The 22,641-nt window shown below is 41.1% G+C and overlaps 2 long non-coding RNA genes across 2 annotated transcripts in view; one reads left to right on the plus strand and one right to left on the minus strand.

The window, feature by feature from the left end:
• Positions 1–10,266, minus strand: part of LOC148328612 (uncharacterized) — a 76,635-nt gene extending 66,369 nt beyond the window's left edge. The window contains exon 1 of the long non-coding RNA XR_015845705.1: positions 9,746–10,266. This is a non-coding gene — a long non-coding RNA (uncharacterized LOC148328612). The remainder of the gene's footprint in view (positions 1–9,745) is intronic.
• The window catches only part of LOC148328613 (uncharacterized), a 78,833-nt gene continuing 65,716 nt past the window's right edge, over positions 9,525–22,641 (plus strand). The window contains exon 1 of the long non-coding RNA XR_015845704.1: positions 9,525–10,123. This is a non-coding gene — a long non-coding RNA (uncharacterized LOC148328613). The remainder of the gene's footprint in view (positions 10,124–22,641) is intronic.

Here is a 22,641-nt window from a genome sequence, read left to right on the forward strand (position 1 = left end):
CGAGCTGGTTATTTGTTAGAACAAGCGTCGATTTATGGGCTTAAGGATGCACTGAGATAAAGCGGAAATGACCGCAAGAATTTGGGAGGTGCAACTTGAGATGGAATAATAAATGTCGGAAAGTCCACTTATCTTAACGCTAACGCATATTGGGAAATGCCATAGAAAGGCTAAGGAACGGCCTCAGGGTCGCGGTGTTATAACGCAACAAATATTTGAACACAAACGGTGGAGCAACACAGATAATACAACAATGCTCACAAGCATATATTCTTTATCCTCTAAGAAGAATGACTCATTTTACTGTGGCAGGGAGCAGCACAATCTCTATTGAGATGAAGCAAAAAAAAAAATGTTTTATTCATTACGTTCATTACTGTATGCTTTTATGAAGTACAATATTATAGAAAGCTAATTTTCTCATATAAAAATCTAATTGAAATGTTCAGTGTGTTCTGAGTTCCAAGTGTGGCCATGGAATGCATTAAACTCTTATCTCAAGGCACAACGGTGTACATGAATATACTTAAATAATAATAATAATGCTGACTAAAATATGACAAGTCAACAACAATAATACAAAAAAAGGAATGAATCAATAAATAAAATATAACCATAAAAAAGGAAAGATAGGAACGCGATGCATCAGTTTCAATTTTGGCTGCAATATTATTAATGCAACAAGAATGGATTTGCATCATTTCCTAGTCCGACGACATTACTGTACATTTCAATTGTCTTTCTCCATGTGCCGGGAGAACAAGAACACATTTGCCAGATATCCATTTCCAGCGGCATCAGCATAGCCCCCCCCCACACACACACACACACACTTTGACACAATGCAATGTTTGCACGCTCGCGCTAACACAAACACACACGCACTAGTGAGTAAACCACACCAGGCCGTAAAAACTCTCTGCATGCGGAGGGGAAATAATTCAGCTCGTATTTGAATACGTGTACATCAGCGCAAAGCTGTCGTGTTGGTGCGATTACAAACACGCAGCCAATCCACATCGAGGCCGAAAGCGTTTACTGAGGCTCACACTTCGGACTGGCCTCCCGCTAAATTCTGCTGTTAGTGCATTTTTTTTCTCTTTCACAGAGGACAACAAACCCCGGAGAATTTTGAGCCCATCTCAGCAAATGTGAAACTCGACATCAGCGGGGTAATGAAGTGGCTGAAATAGGAGTGCAGTACAGACGCGATGATGCTTTTATGATGCGTTATCTTGCGCGGGATGCTTTTTTTTTTTTTATTTTGTCTCATAATTTTCATGCGTTTCATTAAGTCGTGACACAACGTGTTTAACGCTGCCGCCGATGTTTCTCGCTCCGGTGGACGTGAAAGGCAGCGTGTGACACACTTGAACAAATGCCACTGAACCAAGACGTGGAGGACAATTTATTTTTTGTGGGTGTGACGGCCCATCGGTCTCGCTCATGTGACTTCATTCAAGCGAGTAAATGTTTATTTTGGGCGGATATTTAGTGCTGCCTTGATTTGTGCATCATCTGAGTTATAAAAGTTTAGAAATTTTTATTATATATATATTGATTTTGTTCTGAATTTTGTTTTTGTTCATCTTTAATGCTTCAAATTTGTTTTAGCGTGTTTTTTTTTTTTTTTTAATACAGGGTATTTTGTGTGCAAGATTAAAAAAAAGCGTCAGTTAAAGAGTTTTGCAATAAAAACTCAATAAAAGACATCATTTAAAAAAAGGGAAAAAAACAATGTCCATTAAAGAATTAATTTATGAAAAAATAATAAAAATAAAAAAGTGGGTCAGAATAATCAGCGCCATGACCCGGATACATAAAAGGGCTAGTCTGGACAGTAGTGATTCCTTCAAGTACCACAAGAGGGAGCCTCCTTTGAGAATCACGATTGTAGAAAATTCGTGACAGAAACACTTCCATGTTAGAAAAAAAAATGTATCACATTTTGATTTTCATTCTGAAACATCGAATTTTGACTAGTAAATGGGCAGTCAACTATTAAAAAAAAAAAGAAAATAGAAAATAAGCACGCTTTACAGTCCCTAAATCAATAAATATGTCATTTAAAAGCCTATTATGGTCTTCCACGTGGCTGCGTGGCAGGATTACGCAGCATTAAGTGTGCAGCGCTGCAGGGATACATGTCACGTTAGGTTAGGCGCGAATGGCAAGTGCGTGGCTCGAGGTTGTCAGGCCCTGGCAAACATTTCATGAATTCTTTGCATGCGCGGCTGTGGCAGAAGCAGGAGGGTAAAACTCAAGAGAGCACGCTGCCCTTCCAACTAAGCCCCCCCCCACCCCACTATCCTCCATGAACCCCCCCCAAGGCCCACCCACTGTCACTGTCACTCAGGATGCAACGCCGGTGCTCCGCTTTGACGTTGGCGCTCTTTTAAGCAGACTTCTCGGAAAATGGAGCATCACAGGCAATATCGTGATTGGCTGATTGCAGTAGAAAATGTATAGTATAATTTGGAAGGATGATTTCCTCATCTTATATGATAGTACATGAGAGTATTTTATAATACTTGCATAAATAACTAATGATTAAAAAATATTCTAAAATTGTAAATCAATACAATAGATCGTTGTTCATTTCTTATTAAATAATAATAGTTGAAGTAATAATGGAAAAAAACTGTCAATTCAGTGCGTTACATCAAACAATTCAGTTAAAGCCATTCATAATTTTAAATACAATTTTGGAAACGCATTTAAAAGAAAGTAGCCAACTGAAAATTATATTTAAAAAAAAAAAAATAAATAAATAAATCAGAATTTTGCATGAACAAATTGCCCACTGACTATCGTGGGGGGTGAAAAAAAATAAACAAAATTCTTTTTGGACATATTTTCTCATTCGTTTGTGTGACTTTCATAGAAACCTGCTCAAATTAAAAAAGAAAAACAAACAGAAAAAAGGAGGCGGGTGCCATCATCAGATTCCACCACGATCAAGCATCTCGCCTACTGGTTGCCGTGGCGACCGAGGAGTCCTACCAAGCGGAACAACAATGTCACTCTAAATTACCAAAAAGAGGCTGATTAAGAATCAAGGTGCTCGCGCGAGAGGAAGCAGCAGAGAGGCTGTCGGAACCCTGTTGGGCCGGGTGGGCGGTCCTCAATCAAATCCTCTGATTGCCCCCCCCCCTTCCCATACCTCCTCACTTTTGAGCTCAGTCATGTTTGCAGATAAAATTCAAATTCAGGTGCAAACAAAATACATTTTGAGGTTTTCGACCAACAAAAACATTTCTCTGCGGGGCTCAAGAAAACAGGAAAATGGATGATGGGAGATGGATTTTTCCTTTTTCTTGTTTTCCGGAAAACATCCAACAAAACAGAATCGTATTTTCGCACACTGGGCTTCAATTGATCGTCTTTATTTTGGTCCTTCTGGTGTGGCAAGATTGGCCACATGGGGGCAGTATATTAGACATACGGATTCACATTGAGACAGCTGAGACAAACCTTCAGCAGGACTAGCCTTTCTTCACAGAGGATAAAGAATACATGCCTGAGTAATAATGAAAGAAACGCTACGATCTATAGCCTTTCCCAAATGTTAGCATTAGTATGAAGCTAGTGGATTGAAAGGCATAGTTATGCGCTTGTTGTATTTTTTTTTTTATTTTACGACAACTTTGGAATTTGGAACAGATTAGTCAGACTCTCAGAGTGTTCCAAAACCGACGTGACGTCCAGTCAGCTCGGCTCTTTTAAGATCGTTCGAAGACCCGTCTATCCTTTTGCGGCCAGTGATGAGCGTCGACAACTAGTGGGGCTCTTTCACGAACCCTGCCGTCCCCTTTATGGGCGCCCACCTAACGACACCTGACACCTGACACGGAGCATGAGGTTCCAGCGGCGGACTGCGAGCGTCGCGGTGCTCAGCGGCGTCCTCGAGGGCCCTCCGACTGAAGAACTCGACATAATCCCGGCGAGATGAGGTGTCGTGGCCGACTAGCACTTGTCCGAGACAAAAGCCTCCGGAGCTTCTGTGTCACATCCGCCCACCTGATGTCCGGCTGAGTAGAAATGGCAGAGGGAGTGTGGTGACACTGCACATGTCAGTCAGAGTCTCGGTCAGCGACTAAGACGCTGCAACTTTTTCTGAGTTATGCTAGGTTCAGACCCAACAGCTAACGGCTAACTCATTGGGGTTGCTTCGAGCGGAGAAGAAGTGATGCCAAATAACCAAATGATACACATTTCTAAAAAATACAGCAGATGATGGACGGTCATCCAAAGATTCATTGCATAGTCACAACGCAGTCGGATAGGGTAAATATTCGTGATAGACCGATATGCTTTTTTCAGTGCCGATACCGATACCGATTAGTAGTTGTCATGGAGGCCGATAACCGATATGTGAAGCCAATATTCATTTGTTGTAAAAAAGGGTTAAAATGGTGTCAAAATTTTGAAAACTAAAAACTCGACTTAAATGTCTTTTGGCACATGTTTATTAAACAACTGATTATCAACATTTGAAAGCTTTTTTGGATAGTAAAGATTTTTAGAAAATAGACAAGTTAGTTTTAAAAGTCTAACAAAAAGTGCACGGAGCTTCCAGGCTCAGCTGCATGTCTTATAGTTCAATGAAAACAAACATCCCTTTAAAGTTTACTAGGGCAAATAGTTTTCTATTCGTGAGTAGTAGACTGATTTATAAAAATTTTGGCAAAGTCTGTTTCCTTTCCTTCCTTCCGTAGTGCGTGAGACTCGAGGTGAAAAAGCAAACAGGCAGCTGACTGCTGATTGGCTGCTAAAGGAACCAATCAGATAGTGCTGTGGACGGGACAATCTGCTTCTGCAGGCAGGGCCACGAGCACAGCAGAGAGAGAGAGAGAGAGCGAGAGAGAGCGAGAGAATTTTACTGCAGCGAGCCAAAATGATCCAGCATTTAATTTATCAGCCTTGAAAGTTTTAAAAAAAGGCCGATGCCGATAATCTGCAAAATGCCAAATATCAGCCCCCAATAATCGGTCTGGCCGATAATCGGTTTACTGCGATTAAATCTTGTGCTACAACAAAAACTCAAGTATTCCAGAACATTCATTTTTTCCCCTCAGTGAATGTCATGAAATGAAAGATCCAAACAAATAAAACAGATGAAGCCCAAACGAAGACTGTCGGATGAAGCCACTTTATACGAGTCCCATTCATCATTTCATGCGCGGCGCGGAGAGGTTAAAGTGACCTGACGATATCACTGCGTGACGCTCTCATGACTCCCGCCGCCAGTCGCACCATGTCACTGAAACCGATGGAGAAAGAAAGAGACGGGTGACTTTGTTCTTCAGCTTGTGATTGGCGACAGGCGGCAGTGAGATAAAGTGAATTGAGTGATGATAAAAGTGAGTGTTTTCTTTTTATTATTATTAATATTATTCACAGGTTTGGGAATGGACAAGGTCACTTTGCTCTTGAGCGCAATGGGAATTCCTGCTCTGCACTTGTACTACGAATGTTCAGAATTATGCGCACACTGCGATGATTGATCTGCCTGTTTTTGTTTTTTTTTTCTTAATGAGCTGCATAGGAATAACATTGAAGCTGGAAATTGAAATTAATTGACCCCAAACAAAATGGTGGTGGGCGGTAAAGGCCTTCCCTGCTGGCCCAACATAATCAAGAAATCATGAGTATATTCTTCCCATTGATGTCTCATTATATCCTAGTGTTGAGAGTTTTTATCCAATCAGAATTCAGCTAGCTCGTGTTACCAGGCAGATTTCACAATACCAGTAGCACGCACTATTCGTCCGAGGCCTTCAGACACAATCGTGCGGGCGTCTGTTCTGTGTCTCACGGGGGCTTTTACCGTTGATAGACAGTTGCGATAGCCAATCAGATCACGAGTTGGTTGGTGATGCTCTTGTGATTGGATACTCACTCGTGAGGGGGCAGCGCTATGCGGAGTCAACACACCCGGAAGTCGTCACTGGCGACCATTCGAAAATCTTAAATTTATTTTTGCTTTTTTGAACCACAATGGCCAAAGGAGGAAAAAGTGTGGATTTAATTGCAGATACACTTGCGAGGCCATTTTCAAGACTTTAAGAGAAGCTCGGTCGTCCAACACTCACCTAGTACAATGTTTTTCGGTATATTATTTGTCCAGCCGTGGCGTCATAAATGATGTTATTATTCGAGTCGGACTAAGTCGAACTTCACCGAAGGCCTTCGTTTGAAATGCACGGCCCGCCACCGAGTCCACAGGAATAACACGCCATCCACTTTTTCGCCAAACAAAATCCAAAGCTATTCATTTTTTAGCAGTCTCCGTTTTTGTTGTCTCTATCCATCCATGTCCAGAACTTTTTCGACATTGCAAGTCATCCTTCTGCAAGCTAATTGGTTCTGGCCGCCGCCCCCCCTTCCCACATTCACCTTGCAGCTGCGCACGTCGTCACTTTATGAGGTAGCCCATAAATTGTGTGTCCGTATGCGAGTTTGCGTCAGCAGGGTTGCCTTTTTTTTTCCGAGGTGTGCTCGCGCTGTCCACCTGCTCCGTCCGTGTGGCGGTCCATTCATCTGAGCCACTTTAGGCAGGCGAGCTGCGGGGAACCATGAAGCTAATGCATCCTCATCAAGGCCACGCTCGCCAAGCCAAAAACATTGTTTGTTAATTATGGTAACTTTTGACCGGCCTGCTCATTTATCATTACTTCCTGCTGTAAAGACCATAAGGTCTGAAGTTAGATAGTGTACGATACACCAACCTTCTCCGTCTGTTATTCAAAGACAAAAGTCTGTAGTGTCCCAAGTCGTTAGTTCTAAAAAGATATTAAATATATTAATATTGCCGTAGGAGCAATATCAGCCGCACCAAAGTTTTATTCAAGAGGAGACTGAGGGCAGCCAGAAAATGAAGCACTGCAGCCAAGTGTGGGGGTTTGAGCTAAGCGACAGCATAGCTAGCATTAGCATTTGTGTTTATTTTGGACAGTTGAAGTTCTGCTCCATCAAATTCTACAATAACAAAAAGTTTTATTTCAGGGGAGACTGTGGGCAGGCGAAAAAACGGAGCGCGGCAGCCAAGTGGACATCGTAGAGTCGAATACAGCCATATCCATATCTACGGCACAGCTAAGCTAATGTTAGCGTGTGTGTTCATCCACATATTTTACAATGAAAAATCTGCTTGACCATTTCGACAAGAGGAGATTGAGGGCACTGCAACCAAATGGAGACTGTGGACTATAATCTGGCGCTAAGGCACAACTAAGCTAATGTTAGCATGTGTATTTAGCCTAAATTTTTACAAAGGCAGCTCTTTACAATCAAATGACCATAAAAGGAGACTTTGGGGTATAACAACTTAGCATCTGAAGCTAAAGTACAACTCATCTTACATTAGCATGTGTGTGTTTCCCCTCCCCTGCAACAAAGTGGAGAAGAAGGCATAAAGCATCCGCAGCTCAGCCGCAACAACGCTAAGGTTAGCATACGTCAGTTCTCGCAATGTCTTTGAGCGGATACATTGCTACTATTTAGCATCTAAAGCTAAGGCACGACGCAGCCAACATTAGCATGCGTGTGTGTCCTCAAATGTTATAATGATGAATCAAAGTTTGACTCAAGAAGAGACTGAGGGCATCCAGGAATCTGCAACAAAGTGACGACGACATAAAGCATCCGCAGCTCAGCCGCAACAGCGCTAAAGTTAGCATCTGTCACTTCTCGCAATGTCTTTGAGCGCATACATTATCAAATGAATAATGAATGAATAAAAATGATGTATAGTGTGATTATTTTGGTGATTGTAGGCAAAATAAATTGACACATATAATGCTGACACACAACATTAATCTGCTCTCTGTTCTGCAGAGACAAAAGGCGACACGACGGGAGGCGGGGAGTTAAGCTACACAATATCCTGACAAGTTTCTTAGTCAACGAGAGTGTTCCGAATAAATTAACATAAACATTTCCCTCGAGGACCGTTCTAATCAGAGTATACTATCATTTTCGGCTCCTGCTTAATGAATCATAGGAATTATAGTTGTATTATAAATGGAAAGTATTTGCAGGGCTATTAGTTTGTTTCTTTAGGGGTCTAATGGAAGACATGCTTCATTTGGGGTCGGGGGGGGGGGGGCGCGGGGGGTTTGTCTGGTGGGCCCCGCCGCGTCCCCGCAGCAACACGAAAATGAATTACATTATTTCCAACAGCTGCCATTTTGCGATGATCTTATCAGCAGCGCAGCAACGACATAATGTGGCGGAGGAAGTTATTATTCCCCGCCAGCCACCCCCCCCCCCTCATAATAAGATTCATCGTTCCGAGCAGGTCGCCCGCCCGTTCGCCCGCCCGCTTTCTCCTCCCGCTATTTTCTTCGCACATTCCTTGGTAATTACAAAAGATGGATTCCATCAGTAGATACATTCCTCGGTCGAGATTTATATTCAACAAGAGTTGCCCTTTAACTTTCATTTGAACGTCCGTGCTTTGTGCTTCATGAACTCCCTCCGCCCTGCCGGCGAGTCAATGGGGTTGGTTTGGAAGTGAGGCCGACTTGAAAATAACCGCCTCATTCAGCGTGCTGATTAAATTTAGGGGCGCATCTAAAAGAGGTGTCTAGGGAGATTTGGGGACAAACATTATTCACGCCTCCGGGGCTTACTCGCACTTATAACGGCACCGTCATTCAGGCTGATGGAGAAGAAAACAAGATGCCTTCAAGAGCAACTTTACCGCTGGGCATCGCGGCGTCCGAATCAGGGTTGCACTGCAGACCCCACTTTGGCTTTCTGGCTTGTTTGTGGAAACGTCTCCACTTCTCAGCAGTCAAATCGACTGGGAAATTTTTTGAGGGAAACTCCCCCCCCCCCAAAAGAAATACAGTGGGGCCTTGACTTTCAAGTCCAATTCGTTGCATTGAAATGAATGGCAATGCTAAACCAAGAGAAATATTTGGAATGTAAAAGAAAAAAAAAAATAGCGCTCAACAAAGAGCAAAAAAATAATAATTCAACAGAACGTAAAGAAGTCAAAATGAACTCTCTCATTTCGTTTGCGGATCAAAGCAGCCACTTGTGACAAGTGTGCGAGGTCATTACGCCCTGATTAGTTTAATAAAACATGAGGAATTCAAATGAACATCTTCCCAAAAGTGGCACGTCACCCATGCGTGTAGCACTAAAAGCGCTGATTAAAGTTGGCCCGTTTGGCATTTGAATAATGAACAAACACGGCACAGAAATGTCAGCCATTAACCTTTTAGCCCATCGCCCCTTATTCTAAAGCCTTTGCCGATTTCTTATTTTCCACTTCATTAGCCCAACAAACACCATTCCAATAAGAGTCTTGGGCCAGGTATGTCATGGAAATTCAAATCTGACTATTTTTGCTCTAAGGCTCCCCCTGCTGTCGTGGAGTGCAATTGATTTTCAACGCGCTGTGGACAATGATAGACACAAAAACAGTGGACCAAAAGTTTAAAAAAAGGGGTGAAATAACTAAATAACCAGAGCCTAGGGTTGAGGATTCGAGTCAGCATGTTGGGTCAACATGCCACACGGGATATAGGAGAAATGGACGTCTATCATTTCCTGGTCACTTCCGGGTTGCCACACGAGTTCGTTGGAGACAACGAACGGACTTTATTCTTCCCATCAAACACGTAATACACGTGTATTCCGCTTTATTCTATTTTTTATATTTCTTTATCTGATCTTAACGACGAACAGAAAAAAAGTCGCTGGAAAAAAAGTAAATAAAACAATCTCTTACCTGAGAGAGGATATCTGTCGTCTGTCCGACGAGAGAAAAAAAAAAGTCCATCAGCTCCTGCTTCACGGCCAGTCTCCCCGAACTATCTGCTGTCATCATGGATGGGCACTCCAGCGGGATCATGACAACCACGAAGTTGACTGAGGCTCCCCTGACGGACACGATGAGATAGGATCCAGCAACCTGCCCGGGGCCATCCTGCTCAACACCGCTACGTGGTAGTACGTGGGTCAAGAAGGGCTGCGAACCATCCACCCGCACCTGGCCCGACAAATCCATCCCGGCAGGTGATTCTTCCGTTCTCATTACGGCGCCCTCGCGTTTGCTGTTGGACCCCCGTCGCTCACAGCATGACCTCTGCCTTGAATTCCGGAGTGGGTAAGTCCACCCGTGGTCCGGTAGGCCGCTTACGCGCAAGACTGCTCAACAATGTAATGTCCCGGTACACGAGTGGGCCACTTCGTCGACGCCGTCCTCAGTCGTCACGCGCCCTCTGAACCGCCATTTTGCACCACCGGGGACAGAAAACTCAAAACTTGTAAGCTGTCAGTCTGGAGAGCAATATTGTTTCTTATATTGACAATTTTAACTTATTCTGGAATCGTCTCTTTTTTTTACCAGCCAGTAGGTTTTTCAACCAAACTTTGGGGGGCCTGTGTGGGCTCAAGTTTGGTTTTCACGGACATACAACAGCAAGATCCCGCATGTGGTGCGATGAGAATATTTGTTGCGACATACCATTTTAACGCGCTTGCTAAGAATAACACACTAAAAGGCCGACAAATTACGCTCTTGGGTAGACAACAGAAGGCTTGAAGGCAAACCGTCAGATCTAGTGCAAGCGTTCAACATATGGTCGCTGCGAGAAAAATAAACAAAATATTTTTGAAGAAAAAAAAAAAATAAGCCTGCGACGCTCCAACGTGGCGAAGTGTAAACTCTCACTGAACAACGAGGAAAAAAAAAAAAGGCTGCCATCTGCGGGATATATAATCGCATCAATGATGATGAAATTAGTCGCTCTCGTTCAAGGTTCATCCTCTCGTGTTATTAGTCTTCCTCCAGCAAAAATCAGAGCAAGAATCAAAGAGCAAGTTGGCGGGGGAAAGTTTGAGCAACTACTGCGACTACGGTTCTGAGGGGCATGTTTTATGTCAAAAATAATTGGGATATTGCCCTGCAAAATGCTGCGCCCATTGTGTGGTTAGAAAGCAGTGAAGCCGACTGCTCTGTGGCTTCTTCTGAGACAGGCGGTGAGAAAACTGCCCCCAAACCACACTGACTTTTGCGAGACGGTGAAAAAAACCTCAATGTGCCTCGTTCATTTGAAATGTATTCTGTTATTCCAAACCTCATCATAGAAAGCAGACCCTGTTTCTCGCGCTTTGCAGTTGTGTTCATCACTTGGCTGTGAGACAATTCAGTGGGGGTGCAGCAATCGAATCATTTGGTATTCGGATAAGCGACTGAAAATTCAAATCGAATACTGGGGTATACCGATAAAAAATATTATTTGTTAAAGATACAGAAGACCAAAAAAAATTTCCTTTTCAAAATAAGCAGCCAACAGCTTTTCCTTTTTAGTAGCGTTAGACCGATTATTGTCCGGGCCGATGATCGGTGCCAATATTCGGCATTTCGCCGATTATCGCCATCGGCCTGTTTGTAAATTTAAAGGCGGATAATGTAAAAGCTGGCATCAGAACACAAAGCAATGGGATTGTCGTCTCAAACGACATGCTGAGATGTAGCTTGTGATCAATAACGTCGCGGATGAGCTGCAGTAGATGTGCATGCTAAGAGCGCCAGAGCTATATTTACCGACTCGTGTTTGACTTTAGAGCGCCGTAATCCGATTGATGTTTGCACTCAAAGGTGAGTCACACTAGCATCTACCCCCCCCCAGCATGCACAAATTGACTGAAAGGAAATCTAGGTTGCTGTTTCATTTTCCATGGTTGTGGAATCGTGAACCTCAAATTGGCGCAATGAACTGAGGCGGGTATTTTAAAGCAGGGGAGATTTTGAACGTAGGAATAATTCGTTTGGAGAAATGTGGTCAGAGATTTGAAAGTGTAAAGATTGCTTGGCGTTAAATAAAACATGGGCGGATTTGACCTCTTCTACTTTGAACGACGTTGAAAATCAGTACGATTGTTGCTTCGACAACGAAATACCTGACGGAGCGCCGAATTGAAATCATATGCGGATATTTCAGATATCATTCTAAATCCATTATGTTCCTGCTTTGACCCCCAAAAAAATAAAAAAGGTCAGTCGAAAGCTTTTGGTGCTTGTGCGCTAAATAAATAAAAACGTGCTGGTCTGACCTCTGACATCATTTAAAATAATTTTGGCTAACCTTTTGACCAAGAACAAAAACCCCACAAGTCAATAATCGGCTGCTCAAGAATCGAATAGAAATACGACTTAATTTGGACATCATTCAAACTATTCCGTTACTCTCTGTTCTTCGTTTTTTTTTTTTTTAAAGCTCTGTCATGATTAAGAGGTCAACTTGTAAACTGTTTCATTACAACCCAAACCAGCTCGAGTTCTGAACAGAACGACTTGATCGGATCTTGATTTATTTATTTTCTCAAACATACATAAAATACACGTTATCACTGATTCTTCTTTTTTATTGCATAGTGTGTTTGAGTTCTATCTTGCTACGGCAAAAGAAACTTGCTAATCGCGGGTCGTACTCGACACTGCAAGGAAAGCCGGAGGTGATTTCTATTTTCATTTCAATCATTTTTCTAATTTTGATGGCGCCGGTCCTTTGAGGATTTAATTGCTATGAATATTAATGCGGATTAGCGGCTGCGGCTTTGCTTAAAAAGCAGCAGTTCTGGCTGTTGTTCTTAGATAAAGAAAATAGTTAATGAAGCGACGGAGGGAGGGGGCGGCCGTATGTTTTATTATGGGGAAAATGAAAGTGTCAAATGAACGAGGGGGGGGGGACTTTGTGCCGTTACTGCAGGGCAGCTCTGGGAAACAACAGATAAAACTCACATTCTGACAGATAGGCCTGCTGGTTCGATGTCTTCATTGTTGGCGACAAAGAAGTTAATTGTTTTGAGAAAATGTGGCGGAGAACTAAAAACACACAGCTGCATTTATTTGTTTCTTTTTTTTATGACTCATCACTTAACAGCTGCATCGAAGTATTTGCAGGCTTCAGTCATAATTTTTTCCATTCTTTATTTTTTTTCTCTAAAACTTTTTTCCCTCCATATTTTTTGTAAGATTTGGTTTATTTAAATTTATTGTTTGAGGGGAAGTTCCCCGAATAAATTGATTCATTTCATTCTTTTAAAATATTTTTTTCCAGTTAGGTTCCCACATATTTTTTTTTTTCTTGGTAAAGTAGTAATTTTTTTTGTAAAATTGTATTTGTTTTCCTCAAAGAGAGTTTATTTCTGGTTAAAAGTCAAATTATTTTTTTTCTCATGAAATTATTCTTGTAAGATTTATATTTTTTTCTGGCAAAAATATGAGGTTGTTTTAAAATTGTTGACTACGTTTTTAGAAAAAAAAAAAAAAACGTTTTTTCCCTCCTGAAGTGACCAACTTTGGATAACGACATAAATAGTTATAATATTAAAAATTCATTTTTCCAAAATTCAGGTAAAATTGTGACTTTCTTCAAATATAAAAATGTTATTTTCTGGAAATTATAACTTTACTAGTCAGTTCTGCAAAATAAAATTTTTTCTAATTAAAATCATCACTTTGTCTCGCCTTTTTTCTTGCACTATACAATTTTTTTTTCATAAAATAACACCATTGTCCTTATATTTCAATTCGATCCATATTGTCATTTTTTGTTGCGTTAAATTTGTGTGTGTTGACCTCTGTAGGAATGAACGCGTGATATATTTTTGTGAAACTTGACAACGTACCTTTTCATTCCCTCAGTCGGCGTTTATAATTTTTTATGATATTGGACTCAAAGGACATTAAACATAACCAAGCAAACGTCTTTCACTTTTCCTTTAACTGCCCGAATAGAGCGAGCGGCTCGGGTTTATCCTCGCGCGGACTCCAATTGAGGTGTGGAGGTCAAACGATCGTCTGCGTCCGTAGCTCCATCGTTGGCGTGATGAAGTCTCCAATACACACACGGAGAAGAAGTCCTCTAACATTATAAAAGATGATCGACTCGGCTCTTCTCCGGCCGGCCGTTGTTTCACGACGTGCGCTCGTAAATGATCCCCAACCAATAAAAACCATCATTACCGCAAAGAACATTGGGCGCCGAATTCTTTTAGAGGAGGACTTTATCGAAAACGCGGCGGAGCGGAACGGCGAGAAAGAGGGATGCATGTGAAGTCGGGTCTGCGGCCTTAATGGAAACTATTACAAGAGGAGCCGTAAATGTCAAATCAAAGTTGGGTGACTTACTCACAGAGCATTTGCGCTCGCTTTAAACTCCACAAAACTCCTCATTTTGTTTGCGGTGACGAACTGCACACGATAGATCCATATTGCAAAATCTTTCAACAAACCAACAAAACTTTTTTTCAAAAACCTGACCAGTCACTATGATAATATCGTATCAAAAAGTTTGTAAGTACTCTTTCCAATCACAACACTGTCAATAAATGGACAAACTTGTTTCTTTGTTGAAATTAACAAAGTGTCGACAATCGTGACTGATTATCGGGGGCCGATATTTGGCATTATGACGATTTTCGACATCTGCCATTTTTTTAACTTTCGAGGCCGATAAATTAAAAGATGGATTATTTTGGCTTGCTTATACTTGGCTATACTTTTCTCTCTCTCTCTCTCTCTCTCTCTTTATCTCTCCTTCCACCCTTCTGGTGCTGGTGGCCCTGCCTGCAGAAGCAGATTGGCCTGCCCACAGCACCATTTGATTGGTTCTTTGTAGCAGCCAATCAGCACTAAGCTGCCTGTTTGCTTTTTTCCCCTCCAATCACAAGGCAACAGGCTTTGCCGAAATTGGAATAAATGTCAAGTCACAACAAATAGAAAACTATTTGCCGTAGTAAACTTTAAAGAGATGTTTGTTTTCATTGGACTATAAGAAATGCAGATGAGCCTGGGAGACCATTGCAGTCTTTGTTGGACTTTTAAAACTAAGTTGTCTTTTTTCTAAGATCTAAAAAAGCTTTGACATGTCGGAAATCACTTTTTTTTTTGGTTTATTTTTTTAATAAACTTTTGCTTAAAGTCATTTAAACTAAGTCCAGTTTCTGAGTTTTTATTTGTCAAAAAATTTGACATCATTTTACCCCTTTTTTTTTCAACCAATGAATATCGACTTGAGATATCGATTATCGGCCTCCATCACGACTCATAATCGGTATCGGCCCTGAAAAAAATTACCGGTTGAGAACCTAAAAAAAAAAAAGTGTTTTCAAACCCGAAATTTCTCTACATTCATCGCAACGGCTTCAAGATGTCGTGACTAAAAAGTAAAGTTGTATTTTCACCGAACCTGCGGCTCGAGTCTTCTTTCTTTTCAAATATCCCACAATTGCTAATAGAACGCTCGTTCTATTACTGTTGCATTGTTATAGCGCAAATGACTCCATGATTGCCACCCCGAGTGCACAACAGGGGATGAACGTTCATCTCCGGGCTGTTTTTAAATTTTTTTCCCCTTTGTGTCAGCATCTCTGCACACTACACAGAGAAGCCGCCAACTGTTCCCCAGATGCTGAGTCAGTGCGAGCTCCTAATTGGACGCTAGCTCATCCTCCCCGCAAACGGCCGGCGTCGGTGCTTCAAGTGTTGCCGTGTGGCTTTGTTGACGAGCTTATCAGTGGAAGCGTTCCTTTCAAACGCGGCTCTCATCTGTGACTTTTTGGGTTTATTTGTAGTACGCCACTTTTGAAATCAGCAGATATCCGCGTGAAGTCCCGGGAAGAAGTGTGTGGAAAGTTGCAGGTTTCAAGCTAACGGCAGCGCAGTCTTTTGTTGCACTGCGACAAAGCAATTTCCTCAATCTGTGGACTCATCATTGCGCTCATTCAGGCGCCGCTTTTAAGCAGCGGCGCAACACGTCGGAGGCTGATATTTCTTATCGAAATAAATCAATAGTTGCAATTGTCAAATTTCTCACCTGCCCGGCGACAAATGAAGAGCGATCACAATACGGAGCCGAGTTGTTGTTTGGCCGAGCAAAATTGAAAGGTTCCATTAATTTGCGGGCGCCTCGTCGGGTCTGAATGATAATGACATTTTGGGGAGGCTTTCTCATGTGAAAGTCTCAGCTCTGTCTCTGCTGAAATTGAATTTGCTTCATTTCCTTTTTAGACATCCGATTCTTTTGTTGCCGAATCTTGACTTTCACTCATGAACGGTGTGTGTGTGTGTGTGTGTGTGGCCTGACACGTTTTGTGGAAACTTTAAATGGAATTGGACCCCTTCAAAGTGGACTGAGATGCATGTGGCCATGTCTGCAGTCGATGCAATTCATATCTTTTCGCGTGTCAAAGGAAAGTGCTTAGCGTGGCATCTGTAAAGCTGAATTCTAATGAGAACGTGCTTTGCGAAAGCCAATAGCGAAGAAAGTGTTCTCAAAACTAAAGTGTAGATATCAGCTTTACCGATACCACGTCAGGCACGTACGCTTTAAACTCCACGCGGTACAGATTCCCTCTCGCTTCAACTCCAACATAAAACGTCAGCTTTACAGATGCCACGTCAGTTCTGCAAGAGGTGCGTTCAGTCGAAGCTTTGTGGCGCCAGATTTTTGTTTTGAATCCAAAAATAAATGCGGGCTCAATTTATTTGCGCAAGCGGACTTCCCACTTGAAAGTTTAGTACGAGTCGGGCTCGCCGATTGTATTTTTGCAGAGCCCGGCATTTGCCATCTGATTAGTACTGTCAATAACCATCTCGGCGCGCATCCGAGATGATCCCGCCAAGTCTTTAGTAGCACTTTGTTTTACATCTCTCCGAGGAGGCCCACGATCCATACTTGGAAAGAAGTACAGGCTCGCAGCTTCTTGTGGATATACAGTCAATTGATTCCGAGCTATACTGCTCATTGACTTACTGTTTAAGGCACGGATGGGAAAAGAACGGCTTTGCCCCTTTAATCTGGACCAACAGGAACTCATTTCGTTGCTTTTGCCATTTTTATTTATTGACCGTCATATTTTCAACTGATTTATTTCAATAAATATTTTTTCAGTTGATTCATGGAAAATAATATACAAAAAAAATCTCCATATATTTAGTAGAATAAATGATTTGATATTTTATTAAGTAACTGCTTCTGCGAGAGATTTTAAAATGAACATTTATTATTTGCAAATCTATTAGTAAGTACACACTTTCCAAATTCATGTTTGATCAAATAATTGACTATTAGAAATTATATAAACTCTCATAAATGCATACATTTATGAAAATAATTAAAAATATAGTTGGCGTTACCAAAATATTAGAAAAATGGTTGACTAAGTATGAATAAAAAAAATAATTTGCAATTTCATTAGAAATTGGATGAAAAATGAATGAAAAATTGATGCATTAAGAATAATGTTGAATGATACTGAATAATAACTACGTGGAATGGGAATGAACGGGGAATATTTTGTGACGTTTTGGCATGTGGCAAATCGTTCCCATGGCGAATTAATTATGCAGATTTCTTTTCAATTTGAAATGGCAACAATTCAGTGAATGTGTTTTGTTGAATGTGTCATTGAGAATGAAAATCTAAAATTGTTCTCAAGGTGACTCTAATGAGCTGAATGCTTTGAATTTAGAATTTTTGTTTGAAAATGTTAACATTTTGCAAAAACTGCGAATTCTTGGAATGAGATAAATAATAGTCTGCAAGGCATGATTTTTTTGGGAATATTTTATTTTATTTATCATCCCTCCATCCATTATCTGATCCACTTCTCCTCACGAGGGTCGCGGGTGTGCTGCAGCCTAGCCTAGCTATTTTACACCCTGGACAGGTCGCCAGCCAATTGCTCATTTATCATTTTTTTTATTCATTCCGTTTATCTTGATTATTCTTTCCCAAAGATGAATTAGACCGCTAGCTTTAGCCTCTAGTTGCTAGCTAACTAGCTGTCAACCAGCTGGCTGCTAAAGGTACAGTCTTGTACGTTTTACGAAGTTCTACACTCCCACTCCAAACACTTATTTGGAAGACGGACTACACAATCAAGGGCGCAGCCCTAAAGTATGGAATCAGCAGGAGGTTTGAGAGCGCTTCACCCACGCGCTGAAAGAATTGAGTCTTTTCTTTTCGGGACTCCCTCAGAACTCTGACGGACCACCTGCTGTCAAATGTGATTTAGCGCAGGGGGAAATATTTCCTCCCCAGGACCCCTGGCTTCAGTTTAGAAGGCCGGCCTACGTTTTGTGAAACGAAGTAGGCTGCCAATCTAAACGGGTTGTCATTTGCCCATGCGGCGTAGCTATTGATTTACTGCTGTTGGGTTCTTGGAGGGGGGGCTGTCAGCTCAAGAAAAAAAAAAATAACTACAAAAGAAAATCTGAAAGAGAAAATGTCCCCGAGCCAAACCTCCAGGAGACTCCACCGCTCAATATTGACACCAACAGGAGTGAGATAAAGGACTAACCGTAATAAAATGACCATGTAGCGATTTTTCTATTAGGATTTTGTGAATAATCTGTCAAATGATGGGAAACTAAATATTTAACATGTTAGCATTTGAGCAATTATCTTTGAAGAAAACCGCTTATGAATTATCTGTAACGAGTTAGGAAATATGCTTTTTTTTTTTATGTTTCAGGCCATATTTCTCATTAACTGGGTTTACATGGAGCCATGCGTTCCAATTTTAAAGGGTCCCAATCGCCAAATCCTCTCTATAAACACCTCATTCGGAATAAAAAGGCTGAATTCAAATGTTATTTTATTCAGATTGATAGGAGTGGTATATTCCTTTTGCTATTCCGAACGAGCGTCATCCAAGTAGTTCAATCGGAATTGCCAAACTTCGTCCGGTCTGCGCATGCGCCGTTTTGACGTAAATGCGTAGTGACGTGGGCGTCGACGCACTTTAAAATGGCCGCTTCTTAGCAGAGCTCGTCTGCGACACGAGAACTTGTTTTACAGTACTGATAACTCGTTTTTAATAATGGTGCTGCGTTAATAAAAGTGTTAAAACAATCGCGAATACCGTGCTAAATAGATGCAGGGACTCCATCTTGATCACGTGATGATTACGTCGATCTCCGCGTGTCACACGGCGGATCTGAAATTCTCGTCACATATAAACAGATGGCCAGAGATCTTCATTCGGAATGATTTCAATCAGAATGACAAAAAAAAGTCTCCATGTAAACCCAGCTCGTCCCCCCCCCTTAACTTCTCTTGGACTCGTAACAGTTCAGTGAATTGTGTTGCTCTATATTCACGAACATGTGCAATGAAAATAAATTTGATTCCATGCCATATATTATTTGGCCTCATCAGCTATACATTAAGACAACTAAATTAACTCAATACAAATTCAAATTAAGGTGCATCAACTGGACTTAATGGCATTTTGTACAAATCTTAGATTTTCGTGTGAGGGAAGACTTGTTAGGAAATTAGAGATGCTTTTTTTTCCCTTTCTTTCTTGTATTTCTCTGTCACTTTGGTAATAACCGGCTTTATTACTGAAAATCATGCTGGATTCCTTTGCATTATTTATTTATTTATTTTTTAATATATCAATAAATTGCAGTTCATTATGACTCGCAACAGAAGCCTGACTAACATTTCTTGATCGGTGCTAATTAATCAACGCAAGGGATTTAATAACCGGCTTCTTAATTCATTAGGCGTCTGCACAAAATCATTTGTAGCAGTCTCATTTTCTAAATAATCTATAACGCGTTAAATCTTTTTCTTTTTTTTTTTTTTTGCATCGTATCGTATTGTAAAACCGAAAATAGAATGCGGCCCGCCGAGACGCGACGAAGGTGCATCACGTTCATTCATTTACTCGCCTCCAATTAGTGCCAAGGCGGCGGCATCATCATCAATTCATGCGCTAATTGTCCTGCGAGGCTCACGTACATGTACTCGCCATCTGTGCACATCTTCCGACTCGGGAGCCGCGGTTCTATTTAAAAGCTACAGTCAAAGTGCTAACAGTGTCTTTAAAACACGACAGGTCGTTATTGACGAAAAAGTAAACAAACTTGAATGAGTGTCCTCTTAAAAGCAATGAGGTAAAGCCTTTTATTTGATTTTTTTTTTTAAAGGAATTCTATCAGATGGATAAATATCCTTTGTTACTTTGAAAATTTTATCTCAGACTGAATTTCTTTCCTTTAAAAATCTGTAGAGGGGGAAAAGACTGTCAGTTCTCGAAGCTATCGTCTGAATGAAAGTTTGTCTTCTGTTTTGAATGAGAAAAGTCCCTCTTGGGATTTTTTTTTTTCAATTTTGTTTAAATTGTGTTTATGTGACAAACTTTGAGAATTGTCTGTTAGCTATAATATTTTTGAAAATATTTTTTAATACAAAATATTATATCTGATTTTTTTTTCTATTGCATGTCTTTTCCAGGATGTCACATTCCAGTCGAATCACAGGCCGGCCAATCCCTTCGCTATGAAACGATCTTTTCATGTCTTTCATTCGCATCCATCCCGGGTCAGTCGACCCCATTTCAGGTTGTCCCCTCTTCAATCTTTACGGAAAATGTCCTCCCTTGCAAAAAAAAAGAAAAGCTCTCTCAAAAGAGAATAAATCCCTTGAATGTGTTGATTTGTGACAAAGAGGATTAAGGATAATAATGACGAGGATTTTCTCGGACTTGTATCGTCGTTCCGAACCTTCACTTTCCGACTCAATGGGAAGCGAAAGGTGCAATGGAGATAGTGTGCTATTGTTCACGTTCGTTTGTTGGTTGGTCCGTCTTGCAGGGTGACGCAAAATTGACACAAACTGCAGGATGCCCCTGAAATGCGAACAGTAGAGTTCGATTCTTGTAATTTTGTCATCATTCTCCGAGAACCAAAAACGAGCCTGCAAACTAAAATTAGCCATACTTGAATTTGTATGTTTTTTAATCTTTTTTACCCTTCCATGAAAAATGATCCAACCAGTTGCGTAGTAAAATACTAATACTAAATATAAATAAGGCCTTTTAGGATTTTTGTTTTCAAGTCTTACTTTGTGTTTTCGCCATTTATGCTTTATGATACAAACATTTGCGTTGAGTTTTTGGAAGGCGGACATAAATGACCTTAAATGCCAACCCACCCCCTACTGATTTTATTTTTTTGTACAGTTCATAATGATTATTAATAACTATCGTTGTACTAACTTTCATTTGTATTGTGTGTGATTCCACTATCGACCACTAGTGGGTGGCATACTTATTTAGTTTGAGATGTAAATTTGAAGGCGTTTTGTACAGCCCAGTTTTTGTAGAAAATTACATCATCCTGCTTTTTATGCCTACAGAAAAATTTATTTTACATCTTTGGTCTTGATTGTTTGTGAGATGATAATTTTGTTCGTTTCGAAAGAAAAATAGGATTTGTTTACTGTAAATCGGTATCTGTACAATGTACAATAATTTTGTCTTTTCTATTGTTCTTGCGATATACTTGTGTTTAAATGTGTTTGTATTATTTTAAGTGTGTTCAGAGGCCTTGAAAAAATAGGTGCCATATTTGCTATAAAAAGGGGGAGAGGGGTTACTTTAATGTCATTCCCATTCATTTCAATGGCAGAGATTTTTTGGGTTTCTCAGGCAGCTATTGCATACTGTATATATTGTGTATTTGTTTTTATGTAAACTTGTGTTGTAATAGCAACATAATATGTTGCCCCCATTTCCTGCCTTGTTCCCATCAGAATGCCCGCTGCTGATTCTGGAAACATTGCCGTTGAACAAGCAAACAAAACCACAGTCTAATTTTTGTTCAAACTTGGGAGAGGTCTCTAATCTAATCCACTCTCCGGCAGATAACAGTGGGCTATGAGCGCGTGATGCATTATTAAGTACTTTAAAAGATGCGGCCTGTGAGTTTGAACTCGTGGAACGTTAGCGAGAGGCGACGGCTGATAAAAGCCGACATTAAAAAATCCTCCTCCCGCTCGGATTCCGGTGACAAGCATTAGAGCAATAAGCAGCAACGTCTAAAGGATAATTCTCGCATTAGGACTTGATTCATTCACTGTCCCTATTCATAGCTTCGGGCCATAAACGAGGCTATCACTGGTCCGTATTACGTTCGCCCCGGCGGAAAGCCTTTCTGCGGCACACGCGGCATACATCACCAAAGAAAAAGAAGCCCTGATTATCATTATCCTTTGCATCCAATCACGGAGATTGGTTGCCTAATACAGATGGTGTGCTATTAACCTCGGGACTCGCATGAATCATTTCCAAAGTGTTGGACTTATTAAAAAAAAAAATAAAGAAGCAACAATAGAACAGGAACGACATCAAGTGACCGAGGGGCTTGTCTTGGATCGATTTGCTCGCGGTGAACGTGCGGCCCAGAGACAACGAACGGCCGAGCCGCAGACGCACTCAAAGGCAATTATGGGCGCGAACTTAAGGGTGGCAGAGGCTAATCCTTTTACCAGCCTCCCTCTGGGTCCTGACGCAGGGATATTGACTCCCGCTACTCTCGCCTGGCCCCAAAATTACCTATTGATTTGGCCTTTTGACAGTTGTTTGTTGGAAACTTAATCACAGCGACCCGCGTTGCCATATGGAATACAGTCTTGTTCAGTGCTATTTGCACGTTACGTTGTTTCCAGATAAAAAAACGCTGAACGTAGACGGTTAACTTTTATCGTCATCTTAACGAAACAAAAAGCATACCATTTGTCATGATCGGTATTCATTACATTTATTTTGGGTGTTATGTCACAATCAAGCACTAGAGGGCGGCATACTTATTTATTTGTA

Source organism: Idiotropiscis lumnitzeri, chromosome 10 (assembly GCF_059441095.1).
Source record: "Idiotropiscis lumnitzeri isolate Australia: NSW breed Sydney's pygmy pipehorse chromosome 10, RoL_Ilum_1.0, whole genome shotgun sequence".
NCBI classification, from domain to species: Eukaryota; Metazoa; Chordata; class Actinopteri; order Syngnathiformes; family Syngnathidae; genus Idiotropiscis; species Idiotropiscis lumnitzeri.